At 39.7% G+C, this 21,412-nt stretch overlaps 1 protein-coding gene across 4 annotated transcripts in view; it reads right to left on the bottom strand.

Moving 5' to 3' along the window:
- srpx (sushi repeat containing protein X-linked) overlaps positions 1-21,412 on the bottom strand; it is a 45,440-nt gene that overhangs the window by 18,468 nt on the left and 5,560 nt on the right. The gene's annotated exons all lie outside the window — the stretch shown is intronic.

Raw genomic sequence — 21,412 nt, 5'->3', positions numbered from 1 at the left:
ATCAAATTCGATTGCCACATCACTCAATAGAACACTCATCTTGAAATGTGACTAAATATCTTGTGGTTTCTCAGAAGAAGAAGAAAAACATTCCAGGCATCCCCACAGTGTAACAGCTACTGATGGAGAAGCTGTTCTCCATGTGTTCCCCATCAACCACTACTATATGCTATCACAGAGGAATGGCAGGCACAATTTCAGGAAGACTCTTAGGGCAGAGAAATATCTAGATCAGTGGTTCTCAGCCTGGGGTCCCCAGATGTTTTTGGCCTACAACTCCCAGAAATCCCAGCCAGGGATCTGAAGACCAAACATCTGGGGACCCTAGGTTGAAATCTAGACTCAATAGTTCTTCATGTTGGTAAGTATACAGAGTCCTCTCAGCAGACAAACCAGTGGATTACCCAAGGGTGCTATATGTATATACAAAAAGGAAACACATTTCACCTGACTATCCAAATATGATTAACTTAAAAATAGGAACTAGTGTTGTATAGTGATATGAGGATTCAATTGGGACTCTGAGAGCCCAGGCTTCAATTCCCCACTCAACCATAGAAAACTACCTTGGGCAAGTCACACTCTTTCAATGCAGGAGGAAGGCAAGGGCGTTAAAAAATTGAAAAAGGAGCAATATCCTGATGTAAGATTCTGGATCATCTTGTTGTAATATGCCTTTTAGGTGTTTCTAGGGCAAACCTAGTACAGGATTTCTTGGCAAGATTTGTCCAGAGTGGGGGGTGCTATTGCCTTCTTCTGAGGAGGCTGAAAGGGTATGCCTTGCCCATGGTCACATAGTACATTTCCATGGCTAAACAGATATTTGAGCCATTGGTCTTTTGGAAATTAACTGTTGTGAATTGGTCTTCTGAGGCTGTGAGTGATAATGGTGGGATCAGGAGAGGAACGAAGAACCCTTGCGAGGAAGGCTTGCTGGAAGATTTACACAGGAAGAGAATCAGGGAGATTGATGAGGAGTCTTCCGAGGAGGATTCATGTGGGGACTTGGAGGGGATCTTGAGGTGGAAATGGATGCTGAGGAACCGGTGGTGATGGAAGAAGTTGGCATAGATTGGGCACGGGCTCCGGAGGATCTTGGGGAGGAATCTGGGTCCATGGATGCTGTAGATGCTGGAGAGGCTTGGGTATCTTCAGAAGCAGATCCCACATGGTCTGCCTGGAGGAATGAGGGTAGTTCCATAGGTGTGGACAGAGTTGGGTGTGGGCAGGATGATCTTGATTCTGATGAGGAGTTTGGGACGCCTGATCCTAGGGCGTTGGCTGTTTGGAGCTCAGATTCTGATGAGGAACTTGGGACACCTGATCCTAGGGCATTGGAAGTTTGGATGCCCAAGGAAACCTAAATAAATTGGGGATGTTTGGCCACTATTCTTTGCGTATGGCAAGGTGTTGCTGGGTGCCATTGGGTTTCCTGTACATGATTCTGAAGACTGGCTTGGGACTTTGCAACAGATGTAAGTTTGATCCGGGTTATTCTTCAACAGAGGGCTGGAATTGTGTGGGTTTTCCTGGACTGCACTGTTATTGCTATTTTGCATTAGCTGCTGTTTGCCTTCGTTGTCTTGGCTTTTTGTACCATCCTGTGACGTGGACCTTCTTGTGATGACTTCACCCTTTGGACCTTGGATTGAATCTCGACTTGGCTTATCTCTTCGCTCCCAAACTCGGCTTGGCATCATTCTTATCTCTGTGGCTGTCTACTGTTGCTGACTGCTGGCTTCGTTCCCGACCCTGACGCTGTTTCCTTGTCCCGACTTCGGACCAGCTCGACTACGTTACAACGCTCTGCTCCTTTAACTCCTGGCTCGGCTTCTGTCTCTGCAGCAGCTTGCCGCTAACTCCTCTGCATCTTCCAGTTTCGTTTGTTTTTGCCGCTCACAGCAAAGAGTTTTTAGCCTGGTTTGGGTTTTTGCTTCAGTTTGGAATCGCTGTTGTACTCCTGGGTTTTGGGGAAGTTTTTATTTATTTATTTATTTATTTATTTACAGCATTTATATTCCGCCCTTCTCACCCCGAAGGGGACTCAGGGCGGATCACATTACACATATAGGCAAACATTCAATGCCCTTTAACATAGAACAAAGACAAGACAAACATAGGCTCCGAGTGGGCCTCGAACTCATGACCTCCTGGTCAGAGTGATTCATTGCAGGCTGGCTGCACCTGGCTTGCTCTCCAGCCTGCGCCACAGCCCATTTTTGGGGCTTCGTAACTGTTTACCTTTGTTTGTTTTGCCACTTTAAGCTCATTGTGAGCTTTTGGGCTGAGTTCAAGTACTTTAAGTTAAATCCAGATTATTTCTCTGGTTAATCCGGATTATTTGCCAGTTCATGTTTTTGGCATTTTTTCTGTTTTGACTGCTTAATAACATTGAAGATTAAGTGTTTTAAGTCTCCAATAATTTACTGAGCTGTTTTTGAGTTATTACTTAAATAAACTATATTTTGGCTCTCAGTTGGTGTCTGACCTTTGACATTAACACTCAAAGTATAATGCTATTCTGGCTTTCTGCCTGGTTCATCTATGACTCCAATAATGAGTAAAAATAGAAATGCACATGTTATATTTTAGTCTAGATCCCAGATTTATTGATTCAAAGAAAGATTATCAGTTTATTGCAGTTGGCTTGATCAACAGCAGTAATTACTTTCCTTTACTCTTTTTCAGCCCTTTCCCCCTGAACCTCCCCCTGCTCCCATTTTAACAAGCAGTTTTCCTTGCCTTCTCTTGTTACTTTCTTTAAAATTGCTGATGCCAGCAGACATGCTGCCATGTCAACAACTCCATGGCAGAAAATACTAAGCTTGCTAGAATTTTAAAGCACATTGTACTATATCAGGTTTCAAGAACAGTTTCCAAGGGCTTTGAAGATGTAGCAAAAGAAATGTTTGCCTCACACTGCATTGTCATACTTGGCAGAATGGTGAGATTCATCTTGAGAGAACTTTCAACAAAATGTGTCACTTTAAATATTTTTTTCTTCAAATTAGATTAATTACTTAGACCTTTCCAAAGCTGACTCACCAAAGCAAAACAGCCTGGAGTGCAAAATCTAAAGAATAAATTGTTCTTCAATTGTTCTTCACATAAATTGCCAAGAATTCAATTCTGATCCAGTTAAACATCTAAATCCGTATTTCCTTTTAAGAAACCATTTTGCTCTCCTCCATGATGCTCCAAGACTGCAGTTGAATATTATGTTCCTTGTAAGTAGGTCTGGTTGAACTCAACTAGAGTTCCTTTTGAGAAGACAGGTATAAGATTGCAGTGTAAACTTTTTACTTTAAACCATACACAACAGATAGAATTCTGAATGATGAAACATACTTTTTGGTATCTCCAGTTATTGACACAAAAATGCAATAAATCTTCAGGACCAGTATCCTGTGCAACAATCTGCCATCATTACCATCCTCTGATGAAACAAAATCCAGCAGAATGATGACTAGGTAGAGTACCAGGTAGAGTACTGCTACTAAAGCAGTAGAAAATGGGATTGGGAAATCCCACTTCCTCCTCAGTGACATAGAACTTCGGCCCCTTCTACACTGCCCTATATCTCAGGATTTGATCCCAGATTATCTACTTTAAACTGGATTATATAAATCTCTACTGTCAGATAATCTGGGATAAACAGATAATCTGAGTTCATGTCCTGGGATATACCTCTTACTGGATATAAAATGCAGATTTCACTACTCACATGTGATTTCATCACATGCAATAAAATTAACATTCCACACATTTAAGAATCGGCAACCCACAGTGTTGAAGGGGCCTTCAGCTCAGTAGCCAGGGACAGAGAAGTCTCACTGCTCAATTGTAAAAGCAATAGTAGGGCCAAGGATATTTACAGGTAGGGCTGCAATGATACTTTCCCTAGTCAACTTAGTAAGTAAGTAAGTAAACGTTTATTTGTATACCGCCCTCTCTCCTGAAAGGGACTCAGGGCGATTTCCAATATAAAATCAGTATAAAACATTGTACAATCAACCACTGAAAACACTATAAAGCGCTATAAGAATTAAAAACAAAAACAAAACATAGCAATTGAACTAAAACAATCACATAAACAGAAGGAATACAATCACATACATGAGAGTTTAATAGAGTTTAATAGTTGCTGCCTAAATTTAGTCAGAAATGACTTGAAGGTACACACCAGCAACAAGCCTACATGATCTTAATCAGGAGACCTTAACATCTGTTATGGGAAAATCCTGACTATCTCTATGGGCTAATTTATTTATTTACAGTATTTATATTCCGCACTTCTCACCCCGAAGGGGACTCAGGGCAGATCACATTATATACATATAGGGCAAACATTCAATGCCCATATACACATAGAACTGAGACAGACGCAGAGGCAATTTAACCTTCTCCTGAGGGGATGTTCGATTCTGGCCACGGGGGGAGCAGCTGCTTCATCATCCACTGTGACGGCACTTCCTCATTCCAACGTCGTAAATTAGTTAAATTTGCCTCCCCACTTTTATAAGTGGTACCTTATTTCCTACTTGATAGATGCAACTATCTTTCAGGTTGCTAGGTCAGCAACGAGCAGGGGCTATTATTATTTTTTTAATTGATGGGTGCTCACCCCGCCACGGGCTGGCCTTGAACTCATGACCTCATGGTCAGCATGATTTATTGCAGCAGGCTGCTCACCTGCTGAGCCACAGCCACAGCCCGGCCCCTTCATCCCTCGGGATAAGTAAAACAAAGAAACTGTTGGTTTTCCTTTAAGATTTGCCATGCCCCGCTTTGAAATTAAATGGAAGACTTTCCTACCCCCATAACACCTAATCTTTTATCTGCTTTCTTTAAGATTTATCCATTTGATTTGCCATCACATGGGAAAGATACGTTTCTTCCCACTCCCCCCCCCCCCCCGTCGTTTGCCCTCATTCCCTTCAGCTAGATCAGAGTTAAGGCATCAGTGTTAAGAAACCACTTTTTCTGGGGTAGACTCCTCCTGGGCTATCTCCTCCTTGGTTCTAAAGATTATGGTGGAAGAAAGGATTCGACACTGTCCATCTTGGCTCCTCCCCCCATGACAATGTCATCATTTTATTTTCAAATCACATTAGGAACTGTAGGAAAAACCCACACTTTAGAAATGGTGAAATACCTGGAACCCACAGTTGAGGCTTGTGTCATGTGATAGGTTCCGTGGGTTGCCGATTCTTAAATGTGTGGAATGCTAATTTTATTGCATGTGATGAAATCATACAACCTTTTGAGCTATATTATGCTATATTATGCTATATCAACACCTACTGTATGGGACTATTCTAGACATCAGTGGTAAGTTCTGGTGATCAGGACCTCTTTTCAACACATTATTTTCACTTATTTTATTTTCAGTTGTGTCTTACAATTAAGATATTATAATCAATAATGATTACAAGGCATATAACAGTTGTCAACATATTCTTAGATCCTTAGCTGTGCTAACAACAGTTTGGGCTCAGCAAAATATCTCATCCCTTTTCAAAAGAAATGGTAATTGTTTCTCAAATCAATTGGCCTATATTTGCTTCAAATATTTATTTTAAAAGGAAACCTCTTACGCAAACAAACAAACAATTTATTTATTTATTTATTTATTTATATTTCATAAGAAATATTAAAAATATAGATAGTTACAACCGGCTATAAGAAAAAAAAACTTACAAAACTCACATTTGGGCTTCATTTTTGAAGGATCAACCAAAATATCACACAGTAATCTGCATAATTTTGCATTCTTTAGAACCCCTCATCTAGCTTTATGTTAACACAAAATAGGGGATAGTTGTAACCATGAAATCTGCATTTTATATCCAGTAAGAGGTAGAAATTGCAAAATGAATGAATTAGTCACTGCAACATGCTGCAAGTATCACATTACATCTCTGGATCCTCAGACAAAGAAGCATAGCTGTCTCTAGTTTCTTAAAAACACTTGGCTGTCTCTCTACTCCTGTGGGTAAAACCATGCAAATTGGGGATGCAGTAAGCAGAAGTGAAGAAAAAATATTATTATTTATACCCTGCTTTATCTCCCCAAAGGGGACTCAAAGCGGCTTGACATAAAAGTATTAAATACAATTCAAAATATACAAAAATGCAAACATTAAAACAGAATTAAACAAAAGCGGCATTAAAAAATCACAGTTAAAATCCATCAAAATAGTTAAAAACTACTGCACACCCTAACTAGATCTTGGGCACCTTCATCTTTAAACGCCTCCATCAATAAAAAGGTTTTAGCCTGCCGCCGGAAGGACAGCAGGGAGGGGGCTATTCTGGCTTCCAAGGGCAGAGAGTTAAAGTTGAGGGGCAACCACTGAGAGAAGGCCCGCTCTCTCGTTCCCACCACTTGAGCTTGAGATGGAGGTGGGACCGAGAGAAGGACCTCTCCTGAAGATCTCAGAGCCCGGGCAGATTCATACAAGGAGATGTGGTCAGCTAAATAGCCTGGACCTGAACCATCTAGGGCTTTAAAGGTCATAACCAGCACTTTGAATTATGCCCAGAAACAGATTGGCAGCCAGTGGAGCCAGCCCCAGTTAGCAACCTGGCTGCAGCTCTTTGGAACAGCTGAAGTATCCGAGCACTCTTCAGGAGCAGCCCATGTAGAGAACATTACAGTAATCCAGATGGGAAGGAATGTACCACCATGGCCAATCTGGCTTCTCAGGGAACAGTCTCAGTTTGGCACACAAGTTTTAATTGTGCCAAGGCCCTCCCAGCCATTGCAGATACCTGGGCTTCCAGGTTCAATGCCGAGTCCAGGAGGACCCCCAAACTGCGGACCTGTGTCTTCAGGGGGAGTGTGACCTGCCTTACGACTGACCAGGAGTACCTCTGTATTGTCTGGATTAAGTTTCAAATTGTTTGCCCTCATCCAGTCCATTACTGATCATGAACACTGGTTTAGGGTCGGGAGAGCTTCCTTGGCATTAGATGGCAACCTTTCTGATGTTGTTAACTTGCCATTTCCAACATTGCTGACTTTTAACAAGGGCTCGTAGGGCTCCTGAGACTGGCACTCCAATAACATTTGGAGGATCACATGAGTCCCATACCCCTGATATATATTGTAGAAATCAAACCAAACCCGGCCAGCCTTTTACTTTCATCAGCACTGCCCTGAAACACTACATAATCATAATATTATAAAATATAATGAATTTGCCTCACTCCCATTTCACTAACAAGTTTGGAAGACTGTTCAAGAGCAGCTGGCATTACATATTCCTCCAGAGCACTCTCAGGAGAGGATACGCTCTTCCTGTATTCATTGCACCACTTTTAAGAACAGGATTACATAATGCTCCTGCCTCCATAGAAATAATGCATTCAAATAAGACTCATGGGAATACAGCAGAGTTATTCTTGTTTCCTACAGTGAAAGAAAACTGCTTTGGAGAAACAGATAAATGCACCCTAAAAAGAGAGGAATGGGACCCATTTTTACAGAATGTGCAGTAACAATTGCATATGGTTCCTCTTTCTCTCCTTAATGTCTCAATGTAGGCTCAGGACTATTTTACACATTACAGATTCCATACACAGCTGTCATCCACATGTACAATATATCAGTGGGAGAACTTTAGTCTGCTAGTCTCCAAACAGAGAACAAAAAGAGATTAGACTCACATTTTTATTGCAGTCCATTATAAATTATGACTTATAATACTTTACCCCATATGTAACATAACCATGAAAGGTCTGGTCCTCTCAAATGCTGCAACTATTCACCTGCAGTATCAAAATGTATTCAGAAAGTTCTAGTGTTTATTTATATGTGTGTGTTAAATACAGGTTTCAAAGTACTTTAAATACCTTTCTTTCTTTCTTTCTTTCTTTCTTTCTTTCTTTCTTTCTTTCTTTCTTTTTTTAAAAAAACACCTTTCATGATGATATGATTAAACTGCAATTGAAATGCAATGAAGAACACCATGCAATTAATTAACCCAAAATAGATTTGGGTGGGAGGAATCACTGATCAATCAATCTCGCAATAAGAGATCATAGGAAAGCATCATCCTTGCCAAATTATGTGAAATCGGAAATTATAATATACTTTCAACAGGAGTGAAGAGGTGCAGGATCTCTACAAAAGTAGAAAAACTGTGAATAAAATAATACTTTTATAATCTGAAAAATATCTCTTTAGGACAGTGGTTCTCAGTCTGTGGGTCCCCAGGTATTTTGGCCTACAACTCCTAGAAATCCCAGCCAGTATACCAGCTGTTAGGATTTCTGGGAGTTGAAGGCTAAAACATCTGGGGACCCACAGGTTGAGAACCACTGCATTAGGAATCTCTGCTAGAAGGTGACCATAGAATTATGCTGGAGGACCTAGAGATTGCTAGAATGTATTAATAAAATCCACATTTTATCAAATACACAAAAGTTCAACCCACAAGACAATGTGTACAATTCAGCTTCACACCTGAAAACAAATCTATATCAACCTCTTCAAAAAACAAAACTAGAAATACTGCAGATCAGAAAGACATCTGAGAACAGACATGATATGGATCAGCAGTTAATATTAAGTGATATAAAGAAATAACAAATCCTATACATGCATTCTACTAAGCCCTGGTTATTTGACAAGCTACTATTATGATTTCCATTTATACTGTGCATTTTTAACATTCAGTTATTATACACTGACGTATGCTGTATCTTCATGGAAGAGTATTCTTTTGGCACCAAGCTTTTTCCTAGTGGGATTTTAAAACAGGCAATTATGCCTGCTCTGTCCTAGTATGTTTGCTACAAGCATTGGCTTTTACTAGATACTACTTTTGTTGGATGTGTGAATAAAACACTTAACATATTTTTTACTATTGGTATGGAAAAATTATTAGGCTGGGAGACATTACACTATTACTACTTTTTTCTACTTCGTCCTCTACTTCTTCTTTTATTATTAAATCATAAAATCATAAAAATGAAAAAGACTGCAAGGGTTATCATCCAGTCCAACTCAATATTTTTGTTTCATTGTTTCCTTAAGTTCCTCTTTTGGTTGTTGTTATTGCTGAATTGAGTTTCTTTGGATAAGGTTACATCAACCCTGTTAAAAAGATGGGATGTGGAAAGTATCTCTAGGTCCCATCTACACTGACCATTTAATGAAGTTTGAAGCTAGCTTTGAATTGTGGTGACCAGACAACAAACTCTCACAGAAGCATGCAAAAGAAGGCCCTTAATGAGCATCAGTACTCTAGAGTTTGTGTAGTCCTCATACGACCGTCAAAGTGGTTCCAGCATTTACTGTGTAATCGTCTGCACAGCAAAACCATTTTCTTCAATACTGTAAGTGGTCATACAGATGTGCCCTAGGACATAGTAAGATAAATATCATACAGAAGTTTATTTAACAATTAACTTTCCTTCCATAAAAAAATCCACAGCAAATCTAGGACAGCACCTTAGTTACTAGACATGGGCAAATTCCTTGAAATCGTTGTAAATTGGAATAAAATTATCCCTCAATTCCGAAGCGTTGAAGCCCTTTCATTTAATGGGCTCGTAATTTAGATTGGATATATGAAAAAGCATTTTTGAAGCAACCAAACTTGTTTTCAGGGAGGAGCAGCCTAGCCTAGACTTGCCTCTCTGCCCAATCGGTGTGGATGTTCATGTAAGGGGAGGGGTTTGGACGTCCTCCTTTAAAAGCGTCTGCTGCATGCCACAAGGCTCATTCTGGCTTGGAAGTTGGAGCGAAGAGGGTGGTTGGTCTTTTGCTGCCTGTGTCTGACTGCCTGCCTGGCCTGTTGTTGTTGGAGGGGGACCCAGAGGCACTGGGGCAGTCACTGAAAAAAAGGAGTCGACTCTTTACCAAGAAGAGAAGGCATTTTTTGGGGTGGGGTGGGAAAAGGGTTCTAAAATAAATAATAAAAAGGGTTCTAAAATAAAATCTAAAATAAAGGAGTAAAAGAAGAAGCAATTTTTTCTTTGAGACAAAACTGGGGGTTGGTAGTTTGAGGAGGGGAAAGGGGTTATTTAAAAAAATTGATGCATTTTCTTCTAAAGGAGCAAGAAGAAGCATTTTTTGGAGACAAAAGTGGGGGAGGTGGAAGTTTGGGGAGGGGAAAGGAGTTGTTTTGTTTTAAAAAAATCTGACGCCTTTGTTCTGCTCAAAGCACTGCGTGTCCCATCATTTCCAAAACCCCTCTCTGCTATACTCCCTTAGTCTGGGGAGCCCAGCGACGTTACATAGCTGAATCCTTCTCTGGGTTGAAGCCCTCTCTGCCTGTTGGGTTTGTTTGTTTGTTTGGCCTAAGTCTCCTCAAAGCACTGCATGTCCCATCATTTCCAAAAAACCCTCTCTGCTGGGGGTGCCTCTCCTTTCTGCCTCTCCTTTCATCTGGGGAGAGGCAGAAAACATTACAAAGCTGAATCCTCTGGGTTCAAGGTCCTCTCCTTGTTTGTTTGTTTGGCCTCCTCAAAGTACTGCATGTCCCATCATTCCAAGGGGAGGCAGAGAGGATCTTTTTTAAAAGCGGATTTAAAAAGCTGTAATAACTCCCTAAAATTCCGTGGATAAGTGAAACATTATGAATTTCATTATGAGGTTCAGCCGCAAAGACAAAGTTCCTAAAGTAGAACAACGACTTTCAAAGTAAAGACAACCCAATGAAACAGGAAATAAGACTTTCAAACCAGGAACAGATTTCTGTAATTATTTAAAAACATTTTTTTTATAAAAGCTATGAAAATTCACCAAAAATCAGAGGATTAGGGAAATGCTCTGAAATTTGGTGAGCTAACAATGGTAAATGTGTTCTACCACTGTAGAAGGCTTGTCAGGGTAGCTCAAAAAATGAGGGTGGGAGAATCGCCTAAAGTTTTCCCCCTCAATGCTATTTTTCGCTATTGCGAATGTGCGTTTGCCATTAACGAATTAATTACAAATATTCAGAAGTTTTGGAAAGTTTTAAATTTTTTGCTTCAAAATTTGGAAATGACTTTAGAAATGAAGCGCCAGCGCCCCCTACTTTCGAAGAGAGTTTAGAACCATTTTTTTCCTGGATCACACATGCCTATTAGTTACATTATCCTTATGTTCATAAAACAACAAAATGGTTATTAATCTGTAAATGATGTTAAAACAGTAGTATTCACTGGAATTTGGTTCTAGCATCCCCTGTGCATACCAAAAAGTATGGATGCTCAACTCCCATTTTATAGAGTGGCATAGTAAAATGGTGTCTCATATAAAGTAGCAAAATCAAAGTTTGAATTTTGATTTTAATTTTTTTCCGGGGAATGGATGGTTGAATCTGTGGAAGCAGAATTGATGTATGCAGAGGGTTGACAGTATAGCATCTTTGAATGTTGTCCATGCTTATATATTTTTAAAGTGAGTACAGTAGAGTCTCATTTATCCAACACTCGCTTATCCAATGTTCTGGATTATCCAATGCATTTTTGTTGTCAACGTTTTCAATACATAGTGATATTTTGGTGCTAAATTCGTAAATACAGTAATTACTACTTAGCATTACTGCACATTGAATTACTTTTTCTGTCAAATTTGTTGTATAACATGATGTTTTGGTGCTTAATTTGTAAAATCATAACCTAATTTGATGTTTAATAGGCTTTTCCTTAATCCTTCCTTATTATCCAACATATTTGCTTATCCAACGTTCTGCTGGCCCATTTATGTTGAATAAGTGAGACTCTACTGTATTGCTAATTTACTATTTTGTATGAACATGGCTCATGCCATACAGAGAAGAAATTGAAGATGTTCAGAAGAGAAGCATCTTTCTCTTTGTTCCTGATATTCCTGTACCATTTTCAAGGATAGTGTTCACCCTAGTATGTATCAAACATTATAAAGGGAATGTCTACAACTATGATCAGGCTGTGCTACTACATAAGGCAGAACACAAAGGGCAGCTGAACTTTTTATTCAACATTGACAGGAGATCAAGTTGTTTTACAATACCTCGGAGGAGGCTTGTTTAGGAGATGATGAAGAAAGCTCTATGGCATATATAATGCTGTTCTCCAAAAAAAGGAAAGTGGCCAGGTTCAGGAAGAGCAACTTAGGAGAGATGCCACTGCTGTTACTGCTAGAATGGCTGCCTCACTCAATGCAATGAAGGAATCTTGTGAAAAAAATGCAGACCATGTTCCACTTTTCTCTGCTGAAGAACCACTAACTTTCCTTAAATGTCCAGGAAACTTTGAGATATGGTACTTTCCAATTAACCATGTGAGACCCACTAAATTAGCACTAGGCTGTCGTTCTGAGCATCACTTGTACATTTCTGAAGAATGTACACACTGCCATGAAAGACTAAGATTTAATACTGTAGGGGTAGGTAGGTTCCATTAGTTTATTTACCTTTGTTTAAATATGTGTATGGGTTTAGTTCAGCCAAGTAGCTACAGGAATAGTACCCAGCTGGCATAATTTCATGGGCAGTGAAAGTATGAAATTAAGCAAATAACTGTTATTATGGCTATCAAGGAAATCTCCCACATCACAGGCTGGACTATGCCATACTTTCTCCTTGAAAAAAAATATTCCAAAACTATTTTTAGCAATTTGGTACATATCAGTACCCTGGAGAATTCATTTGCTGCATTATAAATTGCCAAATGGAAAGCGAGTGTGGTTCAGCATTAGCCATTTATTGAATAAAACACTTGGAACAAGATTGCTTGTATGTTATATTTTAAGCTGGGCTATTTTGAAATACATTTTAGAACATTAGGAACAGATGAATGTGCTACTAGTAAGCATGTAGAAAACCTTCCTTCAGTGTCCTCAATGGTATTTATACTTTTTCTATCGGGAACATTAATTTTTAATCAATGTCCGATCTTCATTATTATTCCAAATCTGCCATTTAAAGTGATATACTAATGCAGGGCTTCTTAAACATTTTCTACTCACAACGCCTTTCTGTCTGAGAAATCTTTTCACAAGCATGTGGTATAGAAAATAGGTATAAAATTGAATATTTGCTGATAATAAATCAGCATCTAGACGGCTTGCTAAACATGCTGATTTTCCTTTTTATGAATTATAGCTGAAGCATTTTTTGCAGAGTCCACCGTAAACACTGCACATTGTTGTCTAGGTGGTATAGGTGGAATTCAGAAAGTTATTACTGTTAATTTTTCTGAACCCCAACACTGAACTAAAGGGACCCTATTTGGGGCTGGGACCCAGTTTTACAAGCTGTGCTATAACACATCATGCCACAATACTGCTCATTACTCCACCATTTCTGAATAGAGTAGTCTCACTTATCCAACATAAACAGGCCGGCAGAATATTGGATAAGCGAAAATGTTGTATAATAAGGAGGAATTAAGGAAAAGCCTATTAAACGTCAAATTACCTTATGATTTTACAAATTAAGCATCAATACATCATATTTTACAACAAATCGACAGAAAAAGTAGTTCAATACGTGATAACGTTATGTAGTAATTACTGTATTTACGAATTTAGCACCAAAACATCACAATGTATTGGAAACACTGACTACAAAAACACTGACTACTAAAAAGCAGACTGCGTTAGATAATACAGAACATTGGATAAGCGACAGTTGGATAAGTGAGACTCTACTGTACTATAAAGTGAATGATGGCACTAAAGATATAGTTGCAGTGAGATCGTTTTTAAGGGTAGTATATCTAAACTTATTAGATATTTCTGCTCACCTACATGCTGCAGGACAAAAATTAAAGACATTTCAAAAGGAAACCTGACAGGCCTTCCACTTCATATTGAAATGGTTTCTCAACAGAATTGCCCTAAATCAGATTCCCCATCAAAGAATCTAAGGACTTAAATTAGAAATTGTTGCCTCTGGCTTCTAACACTAGAAAGAATGTGCCGTCAAAAAAAATACCTAGAAGCTGGAACAGTAAGAAAGCCAATCAAAGGATTCTAAGCTTCTGAAGATAAATGTGATGTACATGGATACTCTATGGCAAAAACCCAATGACAGACAAAAATGTTCATACATTTATGAAGATTAGCAGGAACCTAAAAATAGCAGTTCCATTTCTTGTGAAGTCTCTGCTAGTCGATTGAGTGTAAACCACCACATGTGTTTTCAGTTATGGTAATATATCGCAAATGTACAAGCAAAAACAAAAACTGGCAAATAGGCCTGTTTTCAAGTCCAGTTCTCATAATATTTTATGGTGAATTGAATATATTTTTATTTGTTTGTAACTGAAGAATCCAGAGATGCTCAAATCATGCTGCACTGAACATGGCAAAAGACTTCTTTTTGCTAATTTTTCCTATAACTTACAAAAACATATTATTTCTTTCCCATTTAAAAAACACTGGTTGTGAAACTGCTACCAATATTCTTTAGTAATCTATTAAGAAAAGGTTGTATTTTTTATGCTGTCTAGCTGCATACAATGGACAGAAGCTTACTACATGAGGATTATAATATAATATATTATAATATAATCATACAATGTTTCCCAAAAAATAAGGCCTATCCTGAAAATAAGACCTATCATTTTTCAGGATTTTTGAGGATGCTCAAAATATAAGCCCTATTTTAAAAATAAGCCAGAGATATAGACACTTTTAGCCCCAGAAAACTATGTGATACGTTCACTTTAGACAGCAAATGTGACTGGTAGTGAAACTGCCACTTATGAATTCAGAAGGACTTTCCTAAGATTTGAAAATGTTTGCTTTTATTTTTCTGTGATTGGTTTGGGGGGGGGGGGGGGAATTCTGTTCGCCTACACTTGAAAAATACCTAGGGCCAGCTCTGCCTGTATCTCTTCTGCCAACAGTATTAAAGGCTTTACTGATGTCAGGTACAACTTTAAGAGGTTGTTCACGGGTCCATCTTCTAATGTCTGCCATCAGGTGCCAGCAATGCTCTTCATCATTCTACAGAGGAAAGAAAGCTTCTACATCGAAACTGTTTTTCTACCTCAGACCCTTCTAAACAAAAGAATTAGTCAACACAAATTAAACCCCAGGAAGAGCCATATTCGAACCAAAGAACCCTAAAGTAGAAAATTTTAAATTAAGAAGCCTGAAATTGTCACTGTTCCTATTATTCAAGCTCTGGTGTATTTTTGTCTGTACCTTCTGCATGTTATGATAATTTGACTTCACTTCTTACAACTCTCCCACGCCTGATGAAGTTGTACAGTAGAATCTCACTTATCCAACACTCTCTTATCCAACGTTCTGGATTATCCAACGCATTTTTGTGTCAATGTTTTCAATACATCATGATATTTTGGTGCTAAATTCGTAAATACAGTAATTACTACATAGCATTACTTCATACTGAACTACTTTTTCTGTCAAATTTGTTGTATAACATGATGTTTTGGTGCTTAATTTGTAAAATCATAACCTAATTTGATGTTTAATTGGCTTTTCCTTAATGTCTCTTTATTATCCAACATATTCGCTTATCCAACATTCTGCCGGCCAGTTTATGTTGGATAAGTGAGACTCTACTGTACTATGACTCTGTCATTCTTAACCAGTCCTCATGCTGGTTGTGTGACTGATAACAGGTTTCTTACTCCTGTTAGTCATCCAAGTGTACTAATGTCTTCAAACTGCCGGCTGATCTATGGTGACCTAATGAATTTCATTGGGTTTTCCATTGCCTTCCTCTAAAATATAAGATCTGAAAAGCCAACCTTAATTTTGCCATTTGATGTAAGATATGCAATTCTACTATGCCATTGTATAAAATGGGACATAAGCATGTATGGATTTTGGTATCCACAGAAGTCCTGCAACCAAATCACAGTGGATATCAAGAGCCCACTGTATGCTGACCAATTTAAGATAATACCTCATGCTACTGGTGAAGTTTATTCTAACTGATGACAATGTATACTTTATATTTATTAGTCTTTAAAGCAACATATGATTTTGTGATTTTGCCACTGATAAGGTGAGATCTACACAGGGAACATCCATACTCTTGTGATGTTTTTGCCACTGCAATATTATGGCTTTCTGCTAACTGTGATTTAAAAAAAATACTTCCATTTGTGAAGCAGTCACAAATTCATTCTAATGTATATTATTGGAGCATATTTCAGAGCTCAATGTCTGGCATCCCTAATTTCTAAATATAAATTATGTTTATTTTTTGACACATGAAATGGAGACAATTTCTCATCAGAACAAAAAAGTAACTATGAAAAACATGGACAGAAATCCTCCCCAAACTGCCAGTTTGTACCACAGTTCTCAGAAGGACTGACCTTTGTGGTAAGTCAGAGAGGAGACAGGCTGGCTAACTCAAACTTGTCTGTTGCCATAGTATGTTGGCTAAGGTTTAGACAGGCTTTATGTTAATCCAGAACTGATGAAGTGCGGAAAAACACACAAAAGTACAACTGTAATGTCTTCTTAGGGGATACATGTATTTCCATATAAAAAGTTATGGTGAGGGGGTGGAGAGAGAAAGGACAAATCTAGCAGCACTTTTAGGATTGACTCATTTATTTATTTCATAGTGAAATGTGTTTATTTTACATTTGGTTTTAGCCAAACATCGATTGCAATTGCAATGGGTTGATAGCAGACTTCATGTAGAGAGATGATCTGTAGTATAGCTAATTAATGGGGAGCAGAGTTTCATAAAAGTGTTCTTTGTTATTTCTTCTCTATTTAACTGGGCATAGGAGATTAATTTTTCTACAAAAGCAACCCACCAGAGTCTAACCATCTCCAAATTGATCAGACTCTCCACTGATTTCCATGCCCTTGATATCTCTCCTCCAGCGACATCTAATGTTCTAGATTTTAATTGCTTGTTTGGTAAAGCTGCATTACCTGCAGCAAAAGTAAGCAAAATTCACATTTTGGAACTGTATATTCTGCTTCATCATTTGACTGATGAAGTATTTCATTCCAAAATTGGATGATTTTAGGACAATTAATCCACATATATTCTAGGAACCATCCCCCCGAAACCCACTCAGAACCTATCAGATGAAGGGCTTGTCTATATGGGCCAGAAACCTCAGATTGTGTGAAAAGTCATTTCTGGATGTCCACATTACACCTAAGAACTTCCGACCCACAATGCAGGGAAAAACCAATTAATCTGGTTTTACTTGCATTAGCAGAAGTCTGAGGCCCTTTCTGCATTTTCTGCTTTGAACTGGAATATATGGCAGTGTGGCCTCTGATAAGCCTATTCAAAGCAGATATTGTGAGATTTTCTGCTTTGATATTCTGGGTTATATGGCTGTGTGGAAGGGCCCCGAGTGTGTTCTGGAGTTTCTGGGGTTGAAGTGGACAGCTGGCCCAGTTTTATTTGAAACAGGTATATTATACACATAGGAAGTGTTGCATTTCCCTTTTTCCTGCACTCTGTGATGCATAGAAAGGGGGATGGAACTTATCTTTGCTGTTGTTTGTCACTGGCAGCCAGCCACGGTACTCTGGAAAGTGCGTGGCTCTTGCCTGACACCTTTCCTGACAGCAGTAAAGCTACCCATGCAACCTGGGGAAAAGAGGGGGAAAGCACCTCCTCCCTTTCTCCAGGCCACATGCACACCCTTGCTGATGTCAACAAAGGCAACTGGCAATGACCATAAGCAATCTGCTGCAGCAATAAATATCAGCAAAGGTAAGGACAGCCATCCAGTGGCACCAAACATTTGATCTGACTGATCCATCTGGACTCTGGGCCTTCACTCCAGTGGGAAAGCGGTGGACAATCTACCGTAGCAAGCACAGGGATTCTCCAGACTTACCCTAGATTTTGTGTTTTGTCTGGATGAGCCCAGGAGCCCCCAATGGTGCAACGGGTTAAACAGCTGAGCTGCTGAACTTGCTTACCAAAAGGTTGGCGGTTCGAAACCGGGGAGCGGGGTGAGCTCCCGCTGTTAATCCCAGCTTCTGCCAACCTAGCAGTTCAAAAACATGCAAATGAGAGTAGATCAATAGGTACCTCTCCAGCGGGAAGGTAACGGCACTCCGTGCAGTCGTACCGGCCACATGACCTTGGAGGTGTCTACGGACAATGCTGGATCTTAGAAATGGAGATGAACACCAACCCCCAGAGTCGGACATGACTAGACTTAATGTCAGGGGAAAACCTTTACCTTTATCTAAATAAGCCCAGTTATCTATTCATGCAATTAGTATGCAAATTCAATAGTATGCAAATTCAATAATATTTTTCTTAGAGAGGGCAAACATTGATCTATATGGAAAAAGTTTGTGGCCAGGTTGTGTACAAAGCTTTATCAAAGACCTTTGTTATAAAATATATCTCCAATTTGTTCCAAGGCTATTTTAAAATCTTTTCCCAGAGGCTTTCTGAATTCATAGTTTATAAATAAATTAAATCAGATCATCTGAATTATAGGGAGAAGAAATGCTTTCTGTTCAAATTTTGTAACTGCCCTTCAAGGTCCTTCTTACCTAAACGTTTGATTGGAAAAGGACATTATCTGAACTAGGTGAAACCAAAAAATCTTTTCTTCACCTGTTCACTCTAATACTATGTGCTCTATTTGAAAGGGTTTCCCTTTGCAAAACAGATTTCAGATTCTAAGAGTTCAATTTGCCTCCAGCTTTTAAATTACTGTGATTTATCAGTGTATAAAATTGGGGGGTATATAGGTGATACTGAAGAGGCCAATGAGTCTGCATGCTTGTGCCAAATTCATAGCATTTTGTTCATCATCATCGCATTAACTCTTTGTTGGTCATCAGTTGAATTATAACAACAACAAAAATTTGTATCTCGGCTTATCACCAGTTAATTAGTTTACTTTACAGTATTCAGTAAACTATTGCTTATGTAAAGTATGTTTTCCAACCTCTTATCAAGTAAATGACAGCTCTGTTACTACAGGTCTGAAAAAAGGTAATTAATATAACTGTATTGCTTTTCAATTATTCACTTGCAATCAAACACACTCTTAGCTCAATTGGTATTTTTAACAGTTTTAAAAAGCCTTTCATCATAACTCCAATTCAAAACTTACCCGGGAAGGAATCCCACTGGAGCATTGCAGCACACCAAAATACTTGGGAGTTACCCTGGACCATACTCGGACTTAAAAGAAGCACTGCTTTACTATCAAGCAAAAAGTGGGCACTAGAAATTACATCATACGAAAGCTGACTGGCACAACCTGGGGATCACAACCTGACACAGTGAAGACGTCTACCCTTGTGCTTTGCTACTCTGCTGCTGAATATGCATGCCCAGTGTGGAATGCAACTCACCATGCTAAAACAATGGATGTGGCTCTTAATGAGACATGCCGCATTATCACAGGACACTCAATTCAGAAAGTCTAAAATACATATTTTACAAATATGATATCAATCCATTTGACCTCACATGTATCTCTTGTGTTACACCAGGTAGACTAGAAGAAATCACCTAGTGTTTCTCAACCTGTGAGTCTTCGGGTGTTTTGGCCTACAACTCCCAGAAATCCCAGCTAGTTTACCAGCTGTTAGGATTTCTGGGAGTTGAAGGTCAAAAGCATCTGGGGACTCACAGGTTGAGAAACACTGTTGTAAGAGATTGCCTTAGTGTGGTATAATCTTGAGTGCTTTTAAAGAGAGGAGTCATCTATGGGTACTGGTTCATATTTCTGACTTGAATCTACCTCTCTCCTATGTTTTGCTCAGTCTCTCCTTCACGCATAAGTGTGTGTGTGTGTGTTTGTGTGTGCAAGCACACGCACACACACACACACACACACACACAAAATAATGTAACAAATCATGTACATACAGCTATTTATGGATGACATTGAATTGATGAATGCAAAAAATGTACTTGCAGGGAAATAGTAATGATATTTGTGTGTGCTATAAAGATAACTACTACACTAAGATTCATCTTCAAAGGCATCCTTCAGCCGAGAACTGCAAATGTTGCACAGGGATTGCAGAGTTAAAAGACATGGTTTTACCCTGAACTCTGGCCACCCTGCAGAGGAAAGTTAATGAAATGTTCACCCCCTTTCTTTTAAACTGCCGTAAATGTGTTTGCCAAATGAAGAGGAAGATGATACAGCTGGGAGAAATGAGCAGAAGACTGTTTGCAGCAAGCTGGGGATTGGGTTCAATGGGTACCGGTGGCAGAGTTTGCGTATAACGCGGCGACACATAGCGCTAGCCAATACTCGCCTTTTGAAATCATGTATGGTTGCCATCCACGTGGAGTAGTAGCGCCTGCGCAAAATACTGTGTCGCCGGATCCAGTGTATCGTTCCAGTGAACTCAAGGCCTTGCAAGACGTTGCGAGGAAGCTTCTGGTGGAAGCTAAAGCAACGCAAAAGTCACAAGCTGACAAACATCGTCAGCCTGGAGTGGAATTGAAAGAAGGGGACATGGTGTGGTTGTCTGCTAAGCATATCAGGACGCATGCGGGGAAATTTGGGGCTCGGTACTTAGGTCCTTTCCCCATTGTTACTAAGGTCTCTCCTGTGGCGTTTCGATTGCGATTGCCTTCCACGCTGAAGGTTCATCCGGTGTTTCACCGGTCTTTACTGAAACTGGACACATCATGTAACAGGCCCTCAGTAATTACAGAGGTCTCGGATCCCACATTAATTCCAGTGGGTGGGGCCTTTGCGGGGAGGGATAGTGTTGTGACTGCGCCTTCGGGGATTATGGTTGATGGTGATGGAATTCGAAGAGGAAGAAAAAACCCTCGTCATGAGGGTTCACTGGAGGAGTTGCGCAGGAAGCGACTTAGAGAGCTATATGGGGGATCTTCTGAGGAAGATTCAGATGGGGAGATGGATGCTGAGGAACAAGTGGTGGCTGGGGAAGCGGGCACTGAATGGGCACCGGAGATGTCTGGGGATTTGGGGCTTATGGATACTTCTGAACCTGGGGTTTCTGCAGGAGCTGATCCCAATTGTGATGCTTGGAGAAGGAGGATGGTTCTTTAAGTGTTCATGGGGCTAAGTGTGGGCAGGATGATTGGGACTCTGACAAATTGCTAGGTACTCCAGATCCACGAGCTCTAGCTGTGTGGAGTTCAGACTCTGAGTAGATTTGGGACACCTGGTGTTTGGGTGTGAGTGTTTGGTTACCCAGGAGAAAGGGGAATAAAATGGGAATGTTTGGCCACTGCAGTTTGCGTGTGGCAAGGTGTTGCTGAGGCGCCATTGGGATCTCTGTGTTTCCATGAAGACTGGACTTGGACTATGATTTGAATCTGCTGATATCATCTAGCTTGGCTCTCGCTGTGTCTTATCGTGGACCTGTTTTGGATGACTGCACCCTCTTCGGACTTTGGATTGAATTTGACCTGGCTTCTGTCTACGCCCTCTGACTGATGGCTACTCCCGGCTTCTGACTATTGGTTTGTCTTTTGGAATTTCTGCTGCCTCCTGACCTGAC

Source organism: Anolis carolinensis, chromosome 3, assembly GCF_035594765.1.
Source record: "Anolis carolinensis isolate JA03-04 chromosome 3, rAnoCar3.1.pri, whole genome shotgun sequence".
Taxonomy (NCBI): domain Eukaryota; kingdom Metazoa; phylum Chordata; class Lepidosauria; order Squamata; family Dactyloidae; genus Anolis; species Anolis carolinensis.
This window is presented reverse-complemented; position numbering and strand designations above follow the sequence as displayed.